This window comes from Pituophis catenifer, unplaced genomic scaffold (assembly GCF_029215685.1).
Source record: "Pituophis catenifer annectens isolate HBS135680 unplaced genomic scaffold, rPitCat1.0.hap2 SCAF_14, whole genome shotgun sequence".
Lineage (NCBI taxonomy): Eukaryota > Metazoa > Chordata > Lepidosauria > Squamata > Colubridae > Pituophis > Pituophis catenifer.
In genome coordinates this window covers 2,587,507-2,606,339 of record NW_027256894.1, presented here as the reverse complement: position 1 = coordinate 2,606,339, position 18,833 = coordinate 2,587,507, and the positions used below count along the sequence as shown (strand labels likewise).

The following is an 18,833-nucleotide window of genomic DNA, read 5'->3' as shown; positions in this document are numbered from 1 at the left end:
AATGCTGAGTAATTGTACTGCTGAGTGATTGTAATGACTGCTGACTAATTGCTGACTCCAATTATCCTAATTGTACTGTTGAGTCATTGCACTGCTGACTTCACTTATCTTAAGTGGATAATTACTAGTGTTAACTGTATATAAGAAGGGAGCCGAGCTATTGTTGTTTGGAACTGTTGTTTGGAACTGTTGGAACTGTTACCATCGTGTGAAGGAGCTCTCATCGTGGATGGATCTGCTCCCATCGTGATTTGTTACCAGCGTTGAATTGCTGTTTATTATCTACTGCTGTTTTGTATGGTAAGAAGATTTCTGTAACTCTGGACTGATTTGAATGGCTAAAGACTTGGATTGACTAAAAGATTATGCAGTTGTTTTCCACTACGAAGTAAAAACTTTGTTAAACCAGTTTGTATGTATTGTATTCATTGCTCTCAGTACTGTTTCTCTGTGCACTTGCTCTGCTGGTTGGTTAACACAACATATCCTTAACATAGCCAGCTCAAAGCCCAGCTCTAAACCCCATTGAGATGCTGCAGAGTGATTTGAAATGGGCTGTGCTGCAAGAAGCCCCATAAACATCACGGAGAGGAAAGAATTCTGCATGGAGGAGGGGGGGAACTCTCCCAATTGATGTCACTATTAGACCATTATAAAAAATGTCTATTGGGGAGGGCAATAGCAAGCAGGAAAGCCAAGCATATACCTACTTTTTCCACAGAAGGAAAGGCATATCTGCTTTTGTTGAATAAATGGGTGCAAAGTCATTTTTATTTAATTATATCATCTTTACGGTATATATTGTTTGAACAAAGATAAAATATTTATGTTTCCACATACACAGCCTGGATATGTTTCGTGAGATGAGCGGCATGTAATATAAATAAACACCTAGTCATTACATCTGCTTTTAATCCAGAACTTTTCTGATTAATGTAACACCAGAAACTATCAATTTGATACCATAAATTGATTTTCCAAGCAACTTGGTAAAATATATTAAGAAAGCTTGGGATTTAATCATATGGAAAACATTTTTCTGAATAAAAAATAGGTATATTTTTAATCTTTTGGAATTTTTTAAAATAACATCAGTGACGTGTAGATAAATAATACTGTTTATTTGGACTTGAGCAACATCCCTCCCCCAAAAACCTCTGTGTAAACTGACTGTTGGAAGAATAGAGGCAGGTGTACAAATAGTTCTTGCTATGGATGGAAGGCATTAAACAGTGGGGTTGTGAAAGAGTTGGTATTGTATGCTGTGGCCTCTAAGGAGGAAGCTGAGAGGTGAATAGGTTCATAGAAAAATCAAAATATGAGTTGTGAAAACTAAGTAGTCTATGAAGAGCTGTAAACTAGGGTTTCTGAATAGATTTAATGGCAGCAAAATAGCGGATGAGAAATTTTGTATGCTAGAACAAAGAATTCTGCCATAGCATAAATGTGGGGCTGCTATGGACAATAGAAATTTTGTGTTGAACATCATTAGAATAAAAATGCAAGCAAAACTGCTAGTTTATGAAGTATTAATAGAAATGTATGGCAGTTTTGATTGAATGCTTCATTCTCCATTCTAAAATTTATATATATAAAATTGTAACTAAAGAAACTACAAAAAAGATTATTAAAGCAGGTATGAGGCAGGAAGAGCTCTCTAAGGAGAAATGTCATGTTTTGGATTTTTTTCTATAGAAAAACAAGGATGGAGAGAAGGAAAGATACGGGTATGTATTCATTGGATAAAGAAAGAACGTGGATAACTTTTTTGTGTGAGGTATTACTAGGGTATTCAAGTGGGGAATTCTTCTTGGGTTTCAGGTTCTAGGCTTTCTGGAGAACAGCCGATGCCACTGAATAAGAGACCCTTCAACTAGATGGTCTTTGGTCTGATCCAGCCTCATGGTTCTTATTTTCTGGTTGCTTTTCTTGCATTTGAGCTGCCAAATCCCAGATTAGCTTCTTCACAAAACAAAGTCATGTTTCTTCCATGTCATCTTGAAGCCCAAATCCCATGTGGTGAAGAGTTGTGAATCTCAGTTTTGACAGCACATGTATTCTTTGCTTAACTCTGGTGGTTTGGGACTGACATCTCCCTCACTGAGTGCTGCAGTCGTAGAGCATAATGTCATGTGACTGCACCAATTTATGGCAATTGCGGCAGTCCCAGTTGCCATTGTTAGGTATCCTACTATCAGGCGATTGTCATTTATAAGTTCCTGCCTACTTCCCCACTGACTCTGCTTGTCAAAGCCACCAGTGAAGATCACAAATAGCAGTCATGTGACCATGAGACGTTGTAATTGTGAGCTGGTTGCCAAGGATCTGAATCACGATCCCATGACCCAGGGACACTGCAGTGGCCACAACTCTGAGGATCTCTCATAGGTCCCCCTTGTTCAGTCCTAACTTCATTCATACAGTCAGTGAATGGTTGGGCATTGAGGATCACCTGTAGAAAATAGCAGTAGCACTTAGACTTATATACTGCTTCATTGTGTTTTACTGGTCTGTCTGAGCCATTTACAGAGTCAGCATCCTTGCCTCCATCAATCTGGGTCCTCATTTTATTGACCTCAGAAGGATGGAAGGATGAGTTAACCTCAGGTTTGAACTCCTGACAGTCAGCAAACTTAGCCTGCAATACTGCATTCTAACCACTGCGCCACCAGGGCTCTAAGAAACTGCACAGGATAAATGTGATCATTTTGTATCACCTTAAACAATCTTTTAAAAAAATATTGTTCCTTTGAGTGGCTGAAAGCAAATTCTGCAGGTCTGAACTGTAATATTCAGTGACATTATTTCTTCTCAGTGGTCTGTGTTTTGTTTTCCTTTCCTTCACAAAATTACAGTCTGCTCTAAAATGTTTTGGGTGCCTCTTTATCCATCTTTTTAGATTCATTCTACCCATGCTTTGATTTTACTGCTTGCAGACCTAATCTTCTTATTCCACCCTTTTCTTGGAGACTCATCTGCCCTTTTAATCCATAATTTTGCATCTTCTGTTGCTTCCTGTGCTCTTTTCAGGGAAGCTCTGAGGGCTGTTGGTGGAAGTTGGACTTCAGGCCGTTTGACTGGTGTAAGCTCCCTCTGCTTCTGTCTTTCCTTCCCTGTAAATCAAAATGACAGGGAGTCCTCCATTTATGATTACAACTGAGCCCATAATTTCTGTTGCTAAGTGAGACATTAGTTAAGTGAATTTTGCCCCATTTTGCAACTTTCCTTGCCACGATTGCTAAGTCTCTACAAACTCTCTACAACTGTTAAGTTAGTAACATGATTATTAAGTGAATCTTGTCAGAAGCAAAGTCAATGGGAAAGACAGATTCACTTAATAATCACATGATCAAGGGGGGGGTTTACATGAAACCGTCATAAATAGGAGTCAGTTGCCAAGTACTTTCCAGGCCTGTGTCTAACACTAATGTATTTTTCTGCAATTACTTGTCCTTAAACCAGGGGTGAAATGCTCCCGGTTCAGACTGGCTTGGGCGAGTAGGTAGCGATGGCGGCGGGCAGTTCAGAGAACCAGTAGCAAAAATCCCTGCCCCGCCTCCCCATGCCCAGCTGAGCCACGCGATCATCAGAGGCTTTTTTTCTTTTAAATGCCTCTGACGAGCCAAGCTCTGACGATCCCAGCTGAGTTGCCTGATCGGCAGAAGGTTTTTTAAAAACCCTCTGACAATCAGGCAACTCAGCTGGGATCGTCAGAGCCTTTTGAAAGCATTTTTTACATGGTTTTACATGTAAAAAATGGTTTTAAAAGTTAAAAAAAAATTGGCCATACCCACCCAGTCACATTACCCCCCCACCAAGCCACGCCCACAGAACCAGTAGTAACAAATTTTAGATTTCACCACTGCCTTAAACTAGACTAACAAATAGCAGAGTAAAACAGCTCCCATCTGCATGGCTAAATTTGATGGGGGGTAGTAAAGATTGAAAATGCTAGCAGAGTTGACTTGATTTTTCTACCGTTAAACTGAAGACTGTTCTATTCCACAACCTTGTTTAATATCAAAGATAACCATAAAATTGAAACAGTAAATAAATCTTCACTTGCAACTCAATATAAGCATTACATTTCAGAGGCACAGGGAGAGTATTCTGGACATAGCCCCATTGAAATGTAAAGCAATAATGCTGGAACTCAGCTATTCTATTAGTTTTAAATAAAGCTTAAAGCCAAGTTGAATTGTTGCAAAAAGAGTGGTTTGCTCCGGAGACACACAGAAAAATTTATCTGGCACAATGAATTTGGGGAATCCAAGGAACACCAGATATGCATAATGGAATAGCCTGTTAATCCTAGCGTCTCTCAAAGATGGCATCAACCTAGACACTGCCACACAGAAGACTGGCTGATATAAATCAAGGCATCATTCTTTGTTTTTGGTTTAATGTGATGTGATAATGCATTTCCTACAGATTAGCATTATGTCTAAAGCAAGCCACAGTAGCTTCTTCAGTAACTTGCTTAAATATCTTGCCTTGCCATTATTTATTTTATTTATTTATTTATTTATTTATTTATTTATTTATTTATTTATTTTATTTTATTTTATTTTATTTTATTTTATTTTATTTTATTTTATTTTATTTTATTTTATTTTATTATTTTATTTTATTTTATTTTATTTTATTTTATTTTATTTTATTTTATTTTATTCAATTTGTATACCGCCCTTCTCCAAGTGGACTCATACAAAGGAGAATAATGACTATAAGCATAGGTGCTTTTAATAAAGCTTTTTCTTTCCCTCTCTTTCCGATCCCTGAATTTTGAACTACATCATCAAGGAAAGTTGTCTTTGTTTTTCAGGTGAAAGAGAAAGAAGCTGCTAGAAGAGGTAGGATGGAACAATTTGTTTTATTTTTAGTTTAGCACCCTCAACAGTTGTTTTGAAACTGAAGCATTTTGTAGGTATTGTAGGCTTAGTATCTGAAACCTGTCTATGTTTGCCTTATTACAGGTATGGGCTATGGTGTTAGAAAAGTTCGGGAAGGTTGCATTTGCTATTGATAGTATCTGTAAATCATCATATCCTACATACAATTTAAGGGTCCTAAGAATTCGTTTGTTTTCCCATTTGATGAACCGAATGTGTTACTTCTTAGTCTTTAGTTTTAAATCTCTGCATGTTAGTAGAATGCATCTTGTGTTCTTAAAATGTTATTTTCAGAATCCAACCAGTGTCTTCTGTATACAAGCTAGAGGGAAAACAATCAACCACAATACTCACTAGACTGATTCATTTTGTTTGAGTTTTACAATTTGGAGCACACCTCAAGACTTAATTGGATGTGGGAAGATAGTAGGCTTTGTAGAATTTAAGAAATAATTTGGAAAGCCTGCTTTGGAGCACATGAGGATACATGTAGCATCACCCTTTTCCATGTGATTTCCAGGAAAAAATGCAAAACTTTAAATAGTTGTAAACAGGCGCTATATTTGTGCCCCAAATACTCTGAAGCATCTTCCTGGAATTAATCCTCTATAGAAAATACCGCAGAAGGTACTTTTGGAAGGACAACATATTCCTTACCTGAGCCTTTTATGCTTTTGCTAATCTGAAAGGAGCAGTCTTCTTCTTTTCTTCAGATAACTGTCCTGAAGGAAAATTGATTTTCTTTACCGTCCCCATACCAGCTTTCAGACTCTTGGGACTTCAGAAACATAAGGCAAATAAAGATTAACATTTGCCTAGCATAAACTCAGATGTCCATGAATACTTCGCTTTACAGCTTTTCAAGATTTTATAGTCTGTTTGTATTCATATTTACTTACTTACTGATTGATTGATTTAAGGCCACCCAACTCTGGAGTAATTCTGGGTGCGTTAACACTACAAAAGAAACAACAGTAGAAAAAAGAAATCATGATTATCAGCACAAACAAAACTCTATGTATTATACAGAATATTTCACCAGTGACTAAGTCACAGCAAGGAGAAACATACATTTTTACGCACTTGTGGAATATTATTAAGGTAGGAGCTAAATAGATTTCTGGGGCATATTGTCACAGAAAGGGCACACTTCCTGGCTCCCAGTAGGTGGCATTGTTTAATAGATGGGACTACAATTCATCGGCTTTATCTAATTTTACAGATAAACAGAAACCATGGAAGATAATCTGTCAAATAACTAGGCCCTGTGCCATAAATTATAACGAGCACTTTCAATTGCATCTGGAAGCTCCCTGGGTACCAGCACAGCTCCTATTCAGCTGCAGTTTCCAAAAGGTCTTTAAACAGCAGCCCCATGTAGAACCATTGCAACAATCCAGCTGTGAAGCAAATAAGTCATGAGGGACCAACTGAAGGGCCTCCAATACCTGATCCAGGAACGGGTATAGCTGGCACACAAGATGAAGCTGTCCAAATAATCGCCTACAAGAGAGTTTCACAGCTTTGGCCACTTTAAGATCTGTGGACCTCAGCTCCCAGAATTTCCCAGTCAGCCATGCTGGGAGTTGAGGTCCACAGATCTTAAAGTGGCCAAGGTTGAGAAACACTGACCTACATTATTAATTTTGAAATGGAATTGAAGATAAGACAATGTAGTTCTAATCTTAATGATATATTAAATAGAATGTAACATTTTGGTCCTATTAATATTATGGTTGGTTGTTTACACTTTTATTCACCTATTCTTCCCAAGGATCTGGAATAGGCAGATGTTTGAAGGTAGCCTAAAGGTATCCTCACAAGCTGTTACAAATGAAGTTGCCTTGTGTAATTGACTGATGGTGATTTTTTTTTTGCCATGGTTGTTCTATTTGCAGGCCTTTGTATTTTGTAATTTTCTCCAGTTCTTTCTTTTCTATTCTGCTGTCTCGAGATACAAAATCCATTATTCAGACTTTTTCTTTCTTTCTTGTCAACAATTGTTACATCTGGTGTGTTATGTGGCAGGTGCCTGTGTGTTTGATCCAAATTTAATTTCGCATCTTTCATTTCACTTTTTTATTCTTATCTACCTCCTTTATCCAAGCTGCATTCTTCTTGTATTTCTTTGGGTTGTCCCAAAGGTACTTTTTCAAAAAGCAACTAGACTTTGTTTTTCCTTGAAGATGGTTTCACTTCTCATCCAACAAGCATGTTCAATTCTGGATGACTGATAATCTCCATGAACATTTCTTTGGGTTACTCTATAGCTGTACCGGAAACAAATTCCTTGTGTGTCCTATCACTCTTGGCCAATAAAGAATTCTACTCTACTCTACTCTATTTCATCAAGTGCTGGCTGGTTTATTGCAATCTTTTTGATGGATTGATAGAAACATTTCTGATTTGACTGAAATTGGAGATTCTGCCTGTAGTGTGCAATTTGAGCTTCATATCTGTTGATGTTGGCTACAGCTGTTATTTGCTGCCTTATTTCCAGGGCTTTCTTGATATTCCTTGTTTCAAGGTGATATTTCTTTATCAGGTATTCTTTGCTCTTCTTGTTTTCAGCTACATTTTTTTCATGTTTTCTGATTTGTTTGTATCTGGTCTTAAGATGCTGATCTTATTTTCTAACCTGTTCTTTCATTTTGGTAGTGCATTGTTTGACTTTTTTTCTTGTTCATTGATTTTGCATCCAGCATATTTAATTGTAAATGCAGCCGTGCTTCACCAGTTGGTTTATTTCTTGCAGTGAGTTGATGCTTATATTTGATACTACAGCATTGACATTTTTAATACTTGTGCTAGCTGTTTCTTTGAAACAACCTTCAATGCTGGCAACTGGGTTATTTTTATGCTGTTCTGGATTGCTCAGTTATTATTTATTGGACTAGGTGACCTATAAAATCCCTTCCAACTCTGTTAATCCGCTAATTAATTCGTTTCATTTCCTCTTTTTTTTGTTTTGCTTTACTTTGTTCTTAGGAGAAGGCAGAGGAGTCCCAATTGCTGCACGACCAATATTTCATGATCAACTGTGCCAATGACATTCTTTCTAAATATAGTTTACATGAAGGTTGTTATGGTTACTCTTGTATTTAAGTGACCTGGGATTCCATAGATAAGTGTGAAAAGCTGCTATAGGAGAGGTGGACCTCTCGATCCATAGAAGCGAAGTGTCTGCTAGAGAAAGAAGCCTCTTCTTTGTTTCAGTCTTTAGCTCTTCTTTATTTCCTGCAGCAGCCTCAAAAGTGTGATTTTGTTTTGCAGACTAGGTTACTATATGAGCAGTTCTGGAACAGATTCTTCACATCATGGGAAGTGAAAAACTTTTACCATACGAGTCTACTACAGCTTTAAGAGAGCATTTGAGATTTTGCCTACAGATTCTGTAAGTCTGCTTAGATGGCAAGTATTGGAGGCCAATGTTCTGTCCCCGTCCCCCCACACACACAAACAGCCAGCCAGAGGTTAAAAAAGTACTCACACAAGGTTCGTTATCAGGAACTTGGCAGCAATACGATAACCGTCTGCCAAGTGCTTTACTACAAGAAGAGGGAGTGTTCCTCCACCAGATAACACCAACGAATACACACAGTTTTCAAAACAATCCAGCTCAAACATGAAACCTTCAGCAGATTTGGTGTTGTACAAAGTGACTAGCCAGAAGTTAGCTTTACCCGTCACAGAGTCTAAATGGCCACCACACTCTCTTATATAGCCTGTGGGGTGTGGTCCAGTGACTCAGCTTAATCCCTGGCACGCCGCCTCATCTGCTGCAAACGTTTATCTCGCCTTCGTTGGCGTGGATCCAGGAACAACTTATCACCCCCATTGCTGTCATCGGAGACACCTGGCTCCTAGTCAATCTCCTCTCCCTCAGCAGACACCTGAGGCATTGCCAGAGAGGAGGGGCCTGGAGAGGGAGGCCTGGCCGGCTCCTCTCCTTCATGTTCGGAGCCTTCTTCCTCCGATAAGATAGGCTCGGAGGATGGAGCCACAACAGCCAAGGGCTTCCCTGCGTTTGCCCCATGAAACATTCTTCCATGACTCCATCATTTTGGGAAAATGCATCTGTATTTGTTCTGACCTCCAGTTTCTCATTGATCTCAGTGCTCTGCTTTTAAGCAGCATTTTTCCTGTAGGTGTTTTGCTTCAACTAGCTTTATGATTTATCACATGCCGTACTATGTAACAATATTTTCTCTGTTTAGATTTTTATTTTCTTCTGGGCAACAACAAGGCTGATTCAGTCTGAATAGAAAGAATGCTGGAGCGGTTTATAAGAGCCACCATCTGCTTGCATCCTGGTGCAGTTCAGCCCATTCTGCATAAAACATTATTATTAGGCTGGCATTTATATATCAGTTTTTATCACCCATCTCATGAATGTGACTCTGGGTGGTATATGGTTAAAGCCAAACAATAAAAATACATCTCAGAATAACAATAAAAAGAAGACACATGCATATAGCCCAAGAGAGAAACATTGTAGAGCCATCTTATGGGCTTCCTGGTCCCAGGAGATGCCTAGGCTTGTTGGAAAAAACATGTTTTATAATCTCTCTGGAAGCCAATAAGGTCAGATCTACTGTAATCTCATCTGGGGTCTGTGTGTGTGGGGGGGATGTGTGTGTGTGTGTGTGATGTTCCAAAGGAAGGTGGTATGAGACAAAAGGCTCACCTCCTGGGACTCTGTAGATGGAACTCCTTAGCATGGGCTCTTCCCGCTGGACCTGACGGAACAGGGAGCTGTGAACAGAAAGAGACGGTCTCTTGTAGTGCTTCATTTGGGAGGTGGTCAGCACATGAGTCTCCTGAGCAGTCTCTTGATCCAGGCATGGATGCAACCAGCACAGAACTTAAAGTTGTGCAACGGCCCCTTTAGCCATGAGGGCCACCTGCTCCTCAAGCAGGAGTCATGAGTCCAGAAGTTGCACTGTTTGATTGGAGAGGCTATCTAACCTTTCCAGCATTCCCCGGGAGATTTGCCTAAAAAATAAAGCATGGGCAAGAATAAAATACAATGAAATTTTAAAAGGAGGTTTGCAATAAAAAACAGTAAAGGAAGCATGGGGATATATATTAAAATTAAAGACACGCAAAACCTAGAGATACCTGCCACCCCAAAAAAAGAAAAACTAATGAAGAACTGCTGCTTATATGTTTAAATCTATTATGCTGACTAGGGCTAAAGACATAGACAAATTCAACCAATTTATTTATTAAAATTTATATGCCACCCACCTCTCTATGTGCTGCTTACAACAAAATAAAAGCAATATGATAACACTTTGAAACATTAACATTATAAATAATTATAGTAGCTTAATAAGATTTTCCTGAAAAAGAGACATGAGCAAAAACTAGAGGAACATTATTATCTTTAAAAGCATAAACTTCATGGGCTTGTCTGATTTTAGGAATCCGTTTTGCTTCTTGTCTGTGAGGCAGAAGCAACCAGAACCACTCCTGAAGAGTCTGAACTGTAGTTTTATTGCTAGCCAAGAATCTCGCCAGACTTCCTGCATTCCTTTGGGAACAGAAAGATAAGGCTGCAAAGATTCTGGGAGACGTCCAGCTTGTGCCGCACACAGTCATTTAGATTCAAAATTTGGGTCCCTCTTGGCCCCTCCTTCTAGCCTAGCTGGAGAACACCACCAGATGGATTTGTAACCGGCTGACAAACCATACTCAATATATAGTCCTTACTGGAACTAATTAGGGTGGATTTGATTTAAACCAAGTCGATTTAAATCACGATTTAAATCATGATTAAAATCACTAGTAAAAAGGTTTGATTTAATTCAACTATTTAAATCATAATTTTTAAAGAGCAACTGTCATCTCTGTCCCACAGCAGCTCCTCCTCTGACCCACTGTTGACTCACCAACAGTCCCAATATTGCAGAATATGCAGCCTCATGCTACATAACAGCTGCATTTCATGCTGAATAAACTAAATGATTATTTATTTATTTATTTATTTATTTATTTATTTATTTATTTATTTATTTATTTATTTATTTATTTAATTTGTATACCGCCCTTCTCCCAGAGGGGACTCAGGGCGGTGAACAGCCAAAATTAAAAAAACATACAAATACAAAAGTTAAGATAATTAAAAAAGAATTAAATCATTAGCTTCCCAATTTAAAACCCCCAAATCCATAAAATTTAAAATCCCAATTAAAAACCATTTAGGCTAGGCCGGCTTGGTGGAATAAAAACGTCTTCAGGGCTTTACGGAAGGTCCGGAGGTCCGGGATCAATTGTATTCCAGGAGGCAGCTCGTTCCACAGGGCGGGTGCCCCCACAGAGAAGGCTCTCCCCCTGGGGGCCGCCAGCCGACATTGCCTGACCGACGGCACCCGGAGGAGGCCCTCTCTGTGTGAGCGAATTGGCCGGTGGGAGGTTATCGGTAGCAGCAGGCAGTCTCACAAATATCCTGGCCCTAAGCCATGGAGCGCTTTAAAGATGAGAACCAACACCTTAAAGCGCACCTAGAAGACCACCGGGAGCCAATGCAGCTCGCGCAGGAGAGGTGTTACGTGGGAGCGCCACGTCGCTCCCATAATCACCCACACAGCCGCATTCTGCACCAGCTGGAGCCTCCGGGTGCTCCTCAGGGGGAGTCCCATGTAGAGAGCGTTGCAGTAGTCCAGGCGTGACGTGACCAGGGCATGAGTGACCATGCACAAGGAGTCCCGATCCAGAAAGGGGCGCAACTGGCATATCAGGCGAACCTGATAAAAAGCCCCCCTGGCCACAGCCGTCATATGCTCTTCTAAAGACAGCCGTGTGTCCAGGAGGACACCCAAGTTGCGAGCCCCCTCTGTGGGGGTCAGTGACTCGCCCCCAATAGCCAGCGATGGCACCAGCTGGCTATATCGGGACGCCAGTATCCACAGCCACTCGGTCTTGGAAGGGTTGAGTCGAAGCCTGTTCCTCCCCATCCAGACCCGCACAGCCTCCAGACACTGGGACATCACTTCGAGGGCATCATTGGGGTGGTCTGGGGTGGAGATGTACAGCTGAGTGTCATCAGCGTACAGATGGCATCGCACCCCAAAACCACGGATGATCTCACCCAGCAGCTTCACATAAATGTTGAACAGGAGCGGCGAGAGGACCGACCCTTGTGGCACCCCGCAAGCAAAGCACCTCAAGGTCGACCTCTGCCCCCCTGCCAACACAGACTGCGACCGGTCAGAGAGATAGGAGGAGAACCACCGCAACACGGTGCCTCCCACCCCCAATCCCTCCAGCCGGCGCAGCATGATACCATGGTCGATGGTATCAAAAGCCACTGAGAGGTCTAACAGTACCAGAACAGAGGAACAACCCCTGTCCCGAGCCCTCCAGAGATCATCCACCAATGCGACCAATGCCGTCTCCGTGCTGTACCCAGGCCTGAAGCCGGACTGGCACGGATCTAGATAGACGGTTTCATCCAGGTACTATGGGAGCTGTCGCGCAACCACACTCTCCACAACCTTCGCAACAAAGCGAAGGTTGGAGACCGGACGGTAGTTTGCCAAAACGGCCGGGTCCAGAGAAGGCTTCTTGAGGAGGGGCCTCACCACCACCTCTTTCAAGACAGGAGGCAAGAAACCCTGTCTCAAAGAAGCATTTATAATCCTCTGGAGCCAGCCTCGTGTTACCTCCCAGGTGGCCAGTACCAGCCAGGAGGGGCACGGGTCCAATAAACATGTGGTTGTTTATTTATTTGTTTAATGTATCTTAAATAGAAAACTATCTTTAGATAGATTTTTACTCCAAAAGCATTTTATTAAAATGAATTTCATAAAAATTTAAAAAAAACCCTATTTAAATAAAAAAAATCTGATTGTTTTGTTTTGTTTTTAATTGATTTTTATTCACCCTGGAACTAATCCACATGGAGGGAGGTGGGCAGTGGGGTACCCCAGGGTTCCGTTTTAGATCTGGGTCTCTTCAGTATCTTCATAAATGACTTAGATGAGGGAATAGAAGGGGAATACCGTATTTTCCGGCGTATAAGACGACTTTTTAACACATGAAAATCTTCTCAAAAGTCGGGGGTCATCTTATACGCTGGGTATCATTCTCCTGTAACCAGGCAGACCAGCCCGAAAGGCTCTGACGAGCCTTAAATGGCTCTGGCGATCCAAGCTCTGACAATCTGCTAATCAGGCAACTCAGCTGGGATCGCCAGAGCCATGGAGAAGGGAAAAACTGTCCCCCCTCCAGCTTGCTTACCTTAGCTCAGTGGTTGGGGGTCAAACAACCCTTTCACAGGGGTTTTGCAGGTGGTGCAATACAGAAAAACGAGCGCAGCCCTCGCCATCCGGAATGAATGGTGCTGTTGTGGCAGTGGGGGAGGGGGCGGCAGAAGCGGGAAGAAGCGGCATTTGCGATGGCTGGAAGCTGTGAGAGTGAAGCACTACTTTCATTTGTACGGCAACAGCATTCCGCCTTGGTATATTTGTGTCAGGAGTGGCGCAAGGCAGGCCTCCTCTCCTGCTGCATGGGACTCAGAGTGGTAAATGGCGTCTGATCCGGAGAGCAGTTGGATTTTGCTCTCTAATCCGGATGCCAGATCAGCCCCCTGCAAACTCTCGTCTCTCGAGGAGTGCTCCCTGAAGCGGGGCTGGAAACTTTGGTTGGGCTGCTTGAGAGAGGAGAGCTTGCAGGGGGGCGATTGGAGAGCAAAATCCGGCTTTTTGTCTCCGCTGTAAGAGCGGCATCAGGATTCCGCCTTGTTATATTTGCGGCACAAGGCAGCCCTCATCTCCTGATGCTTGGGACTCGGAGCAGTAAATGGTGACTGGTCCGGGGAGCAGCTGGATTTTGCTCTCTAATCCGGATGCCAGATCGGCCCCCTGCAAACTCTCGTCTCTCGAGGAGCGCTCCCTGAAGCGGGGCTGGAAACTTTGGTTGGACTGCTTGAGAGGAGAGCTTGCAGGGGGGCGATCTGGTGTCCGCAATGGAGAGCGGCATCCGGCTTTTTCTCTCCGCTGTAAGAGCGCTGTAAGAGCGGCAGCCCTCATCTCCTAATGCTTGGGACTCGGAGCGGTAAATGGTGACTGGTCTGGGGAGCAGCTGGATTTTGCTCTCCATTGCGGACGCCAGTTCAGCCCCCTGCAAGATCTCATTTTTCGAGGAGCCCGACCAAAGTTTCCAGCCCCGCTTCAGGGAGCGCTCCTCGAAAGATGAGATCTTGCAGGGGGCTGATCTGGCGTCCGCAATGGAGAGCAAAATCCAGCTGCTCCCCGGACCAGTCACCATTTATCGCTTTGAGTCCCAAGCAGCAGGAACCGAAGGCTGCCTTGCGCCACAAACATACCAAGGCAGAATCTTGATGCTGCACTTTCAGCAGAGAGATGAGGGCTGCCTTGGCCATCGGCTGGCGCAAATATACCAAGGCGAATGCTCATGCCGCACAAGTTCAAGTAGTGCTTCGCTCCCACACTTCTTCCGGCCCTCAGTCTCTCAGGGAGATTCTTGACTTCCTCTCAGCCCCAAGACACTGGCTGGCCCATGAGATGAGAGAGAGAGAGAATGAGAGAGAAAGAGAGAGAATCAGAATGAGACAGAGAGAGAAAGAGACAAAGAATGAAAGAGAGAGAAAGACAGAATGAAAGAGAATGAGAGAAAGAGAGAGAATCAGAGAGAGTGAGAGAGAGAATGAGAGACAGAGAAAGAGACAGAATGAAAGAGAATCTAAGAATCAGAGAGAGAACGAGAGAGAGAGAGAAAATGAAAGAGAATCAGAATGAGAGAATCAGAATGAGAGAGAGGGGAGAGAGAGAGAAAGAGAATGAGAGAAAGAATGGGAGAGAGAGAAAAAGAAGGGGAGGGAGAAAGAGAAAGAGTGGGGGGAGAGAGAAGGGGACAGAGAAAGAGAATGAGAGAGAGTGAGAGAAAGAGAAAGGGGGGAGAAAGAATGAGAGAGAAAGAGTGGGAGAGAGAGAAAGAGAATGAGAAAGGGGGGAGAAAAAATGAGAGAGGGGGAGGGAAAGAAAGTGGGGGAAAGAAAGAATGAGAAAGAGAGGGGGAGAGAGAAAGAGAATGAGAGAGTGGGGGAGAGGGGGGGGGAGAGAAAGAGAGAATGAGAAAGAGTGGGAGAGAAAGAAAGAGGGAGAGAGAGAGAGAAAGCGAAAATGAGAGAGAGAGAAAGAGAGAATGAGAGAGAAAGAGTGGGAGACAGAGAGAGAGAGACAGAGAGGAGAGAGAGTACCTGAAGGACCCCATCCTGTACTGGGAGTCCAGGTGCTTCAGCAAGCGGCGCACTGGATTCGTATTAGTGGTCCGCGAAATTTAAAATTATGAAATTAGTGGTCCCTGAGGTCCAGAAGGTTGGGGACCCCTGACCTAAGACCATCGGAAAACACATATTTTTGATGGTTTTAGGAATAACTTTATCGTTGGGGGTCACCACAACATGAGGAACTGTATTAAAGGGTCGCGGCATTAGGAAGGTTGAGAACCACTGCCTTAGCTGCTTGCCTTGCTTCGCTTGCCTGAATCCATTCCATCAGCAAGCAACTCCCTGCCTGCAATCAAGATTTGGGATCTTTAAAAAAAAATAGTTAATTGGGTTTTTTTTTTAGTTGTTCTTTTTTAGACTAGCCATTTAAAGTTTAGGAAGTTTTAAATTTAGCTTTCATATAAAAATAAAATAAAATAAAATAATATTTGTGCAGCTTTCTGAGATTTAGTGTGTTTTTGTAGTGTTTCACTCTAACTACACAAACACACAAAATCTCACAAAGCTGTATGTGGAATTTTGTGTGTGTAAAGTGTGAAAGTTGGGTTTTGTGGCTTTTTGTGGCTGTGTGAGGTTCCTGCTTGTTACAGGGGCCATTTTGGGTCTAGCACAGCTGCTTTTACATTGTGGGTGAGCCAGTTGATGTTTTTTTAATTTTTATTTGGTGTGCGTTGGAAGAGGGGTAGTCTTACATGGCGAGTATAGCCCAAACCCTATATTTTAACAGGAAAATTTGGGGGTCGTCTTATACGCCCAGTCGTCTTATACGCCGGAAAATACGGTATATCAAACCTGTAGATGACACTAAACTGGCAGAAATAGCCAACACCCCAGAAGATAAGCTCAGGATTGAAAAGAATCTTGGCAGACTTGAACACTGGGCCTTATCTAACAAAATAAATTGAATGTAAAGAAAAGTAAGATTTTATACTTAGGCAGGAAAAACCAAATGTACAAGTACAGACTAGGTGAAACCTGACTCCAAAACAGTAACTCTTGAGAGAGATCTTGGAGTCCTAGCGGACAATCATTGAAATATGAGCCAGCAGTGTGCGGCAGCAGCCAAAAAAGTGAATGCAATCCTAGGTTGCATTAACAGAAGGATAGAATCAAAATCACATGAAGTATTAGTACCGCTTTACAAAGCCTGAGCATTCTACACTGGTAATACTGCTTCCAATTTTGGTCACCACAATATAAAAAAGATGTGGAGCCACTGGAAAAAGTGCAGAAAAAGAGCACCAAAGATGAATAATAGGGCTGGAGGCTAACATTGATGAAGAAGAGTTGCAGGAATTGGGTATGTCTAGTCTAATCTAAAGAAGCACTAAGGGAGACGTGATAGTAGTGTTCCAATATTTGAGGGACTACCACAAAGACAAGGGGGTCAACTTATGTTCCAAAGCACCAGAAGGCAAGACAAGAAACAGTGAAACTAATCAAGGAGAGAAGCAACCTAGAACTAAGGAGAAATTTCCTGATTCTGAGATCAATTGAACAGTGGAACGAGTTGCCTCCAGAAGTTCTGGGTGCTCCAACACTGGAGGTTTTTAAGAGCAGATTGGATAGCCATTTGTTTGAAATGGTATAAGGACTCCAGCTTGAGCAGGGGCTTGGACTAGAAGACCTCCAAGGTACCTTCCAACTCTGTTATTCTGTGTTCTGTGTTCTATTCCATTGTCCTACTGTGGGACATGGACCATGGAGTCCTTATGATGGAAACATATTTTCTACCTATTGCAGCTTCTCCAACCCCAGTGCCACTGTAACGTGTCTATGATTGATGCATACAGTAGTGTGTGTGGGGTTTTGTTTCCTATTCTAAACTGCTTTGGGGACCTCAAAATACGGTTACAGGACCAAGTAATTGGTGTGGTTTGATATTCCTGATCTGATGTACCTTATAAAGTCCCCACTTTCATCTGCTTGATTCTGATTAGTTCTTCACAGTTTTATGGAACACTTCCTGGATTGTTTGGGTTGAGTAGAATTTCCATTTGCTGAAAGGTAATTATATTTTAGTTACAAACAACATTTAATTGTTTTAGTTTGCTTTAATGATATGTGTTATTTTTCTTTTGTATTTTTATTTAAATATTTTATATGCTACCTAATGTAATTTTTTCTGAGTAGGATGGCCACATAAACTTTCCAAATGTTTAACTTAATTTTCAATTCAATTTATTTTTATTACAGCCTTTAGCTGGCAGATAAAAGGGGAAAAAAGACAAATAGATAAACAACAAATAAGCATATATAGCAATCAGTTTCAGGGGCAGCTTGCTAGGTACTTGATATTAAATAACAGAATTTCACAGCATTGTATAGCAATAACACTCAGACTTATATACCGCTTCGTAGTGTTTTACAGCACTCTCTAAGTCAGGGATATCAAACTCAATTTCATTGAGGGCCACATAAAGGTTGTGTTTGACCTGGGGTGAGGGGGCGTGGCCAGGGTGGGCATGGCCAGCTTGAGGTCACTCCTGTTGGCGCCTGTGGTGGCCCGAGCACTCTGCCAGTGAAAACAGGCTCCCGAGCTCCATTTTCAGCTGCCACGTCCTTCTGCAACCCTTTTCCAGTGAAAACGGAGCTCAGGAGGTGGACTGGCAGAAGCACCGCGGGCTGGTCCTTCGCTGTTTCCAGGGCGGCCCCACAGACCAGATCTAAGTACCCCGTGGGCCAGATGCGGCCCCTGGGCCTTGAGTTTGACTCTCCTGCTCTAAGCGGTTTACAGAATCAGCATACGTTGTGTGAAAGACCTTATCAGGAAGCAGAAATTCAGTGTGGAAGGTATTGGATAGACCAGGGATTGGTGCTAAAAGAGCAGAAACAGATTTTGGCACAATATTGTACAAAACCTATACAGTAACAGAAGCAATGTGATTGATTCTACTTTTTCCTTGCTGCACAGACAGGGATTATGAGCCACAGGGAGATGCAATATCTGCTCTGTGAAATGCTGACAGGAGGGCATTATAGTGATCACCAGTAAAGGTAATTTGAATGAGTCAGTGAATCAAGGTAGGGAATTATACCTCCCTAATTAATTGCTTATGCAAGAACTGGACACTGTCCAAACTAGATTGTCACCCATTTTCAAGCAATTGTTGACCAATCAACAATTGGTCCAACAACTGAGTCCAACTTTGATGTTGGACTGGGAGATGCCACATTTTTCCAAGTATCATTTAAAACACAGTGGAGCAACCCAGTGGGCTGATTGATGAGTTTAAGCCTATAATTAAATGTTACTAGCCAAGCTTTTGTTTTCCCTATAATCAGCCTTGCTTAAGAGCCATATTTGAGATGCATTTGGAAGTGCAAAATAAAGAATTAGGAAGTGATTCCCAAGAATTAAAGAAATGATGACTAAAACTAGAATACAGACCAAGACTGGTGGCTGCCAGAAATAGTGATATAAAGAATAGGTGTAGTCCAAAATGTTGTCTAAGACTTTGCCTGGGAAAGTTTCATGCTGTGAGTAGATACCTACCGTATTACCTTGAGTAGTGATACTATAGAATTGCTGTGGTAATTCTTTGGGCTACCTAATCAGCATGAGTGCCCCTTCCAGCATTGATTTGGAAAATAATTCCAAAATACTTGAAACATTGTTTTTATTTTTTTCCTGAGTTTCCACGTCTCAAAGGATAGATTTTTCTTCCATGCTCTTCCTAGAGTAG

General features: G+C 41.9%; 1 protein-coding gene across 1 annotated transcript in view; it reads left to right on the top strand.

Annotated features, from left to right (window-relative positions):
- Positions 1–18,833, top strand: part of PIAS1 (protein inhibitor of activated STAT 1) — a 74,497-nt gene that overhangs the window by 17,395 nt on the left and 38,269 nt on the right. The window lies entirely within an intron of this gene.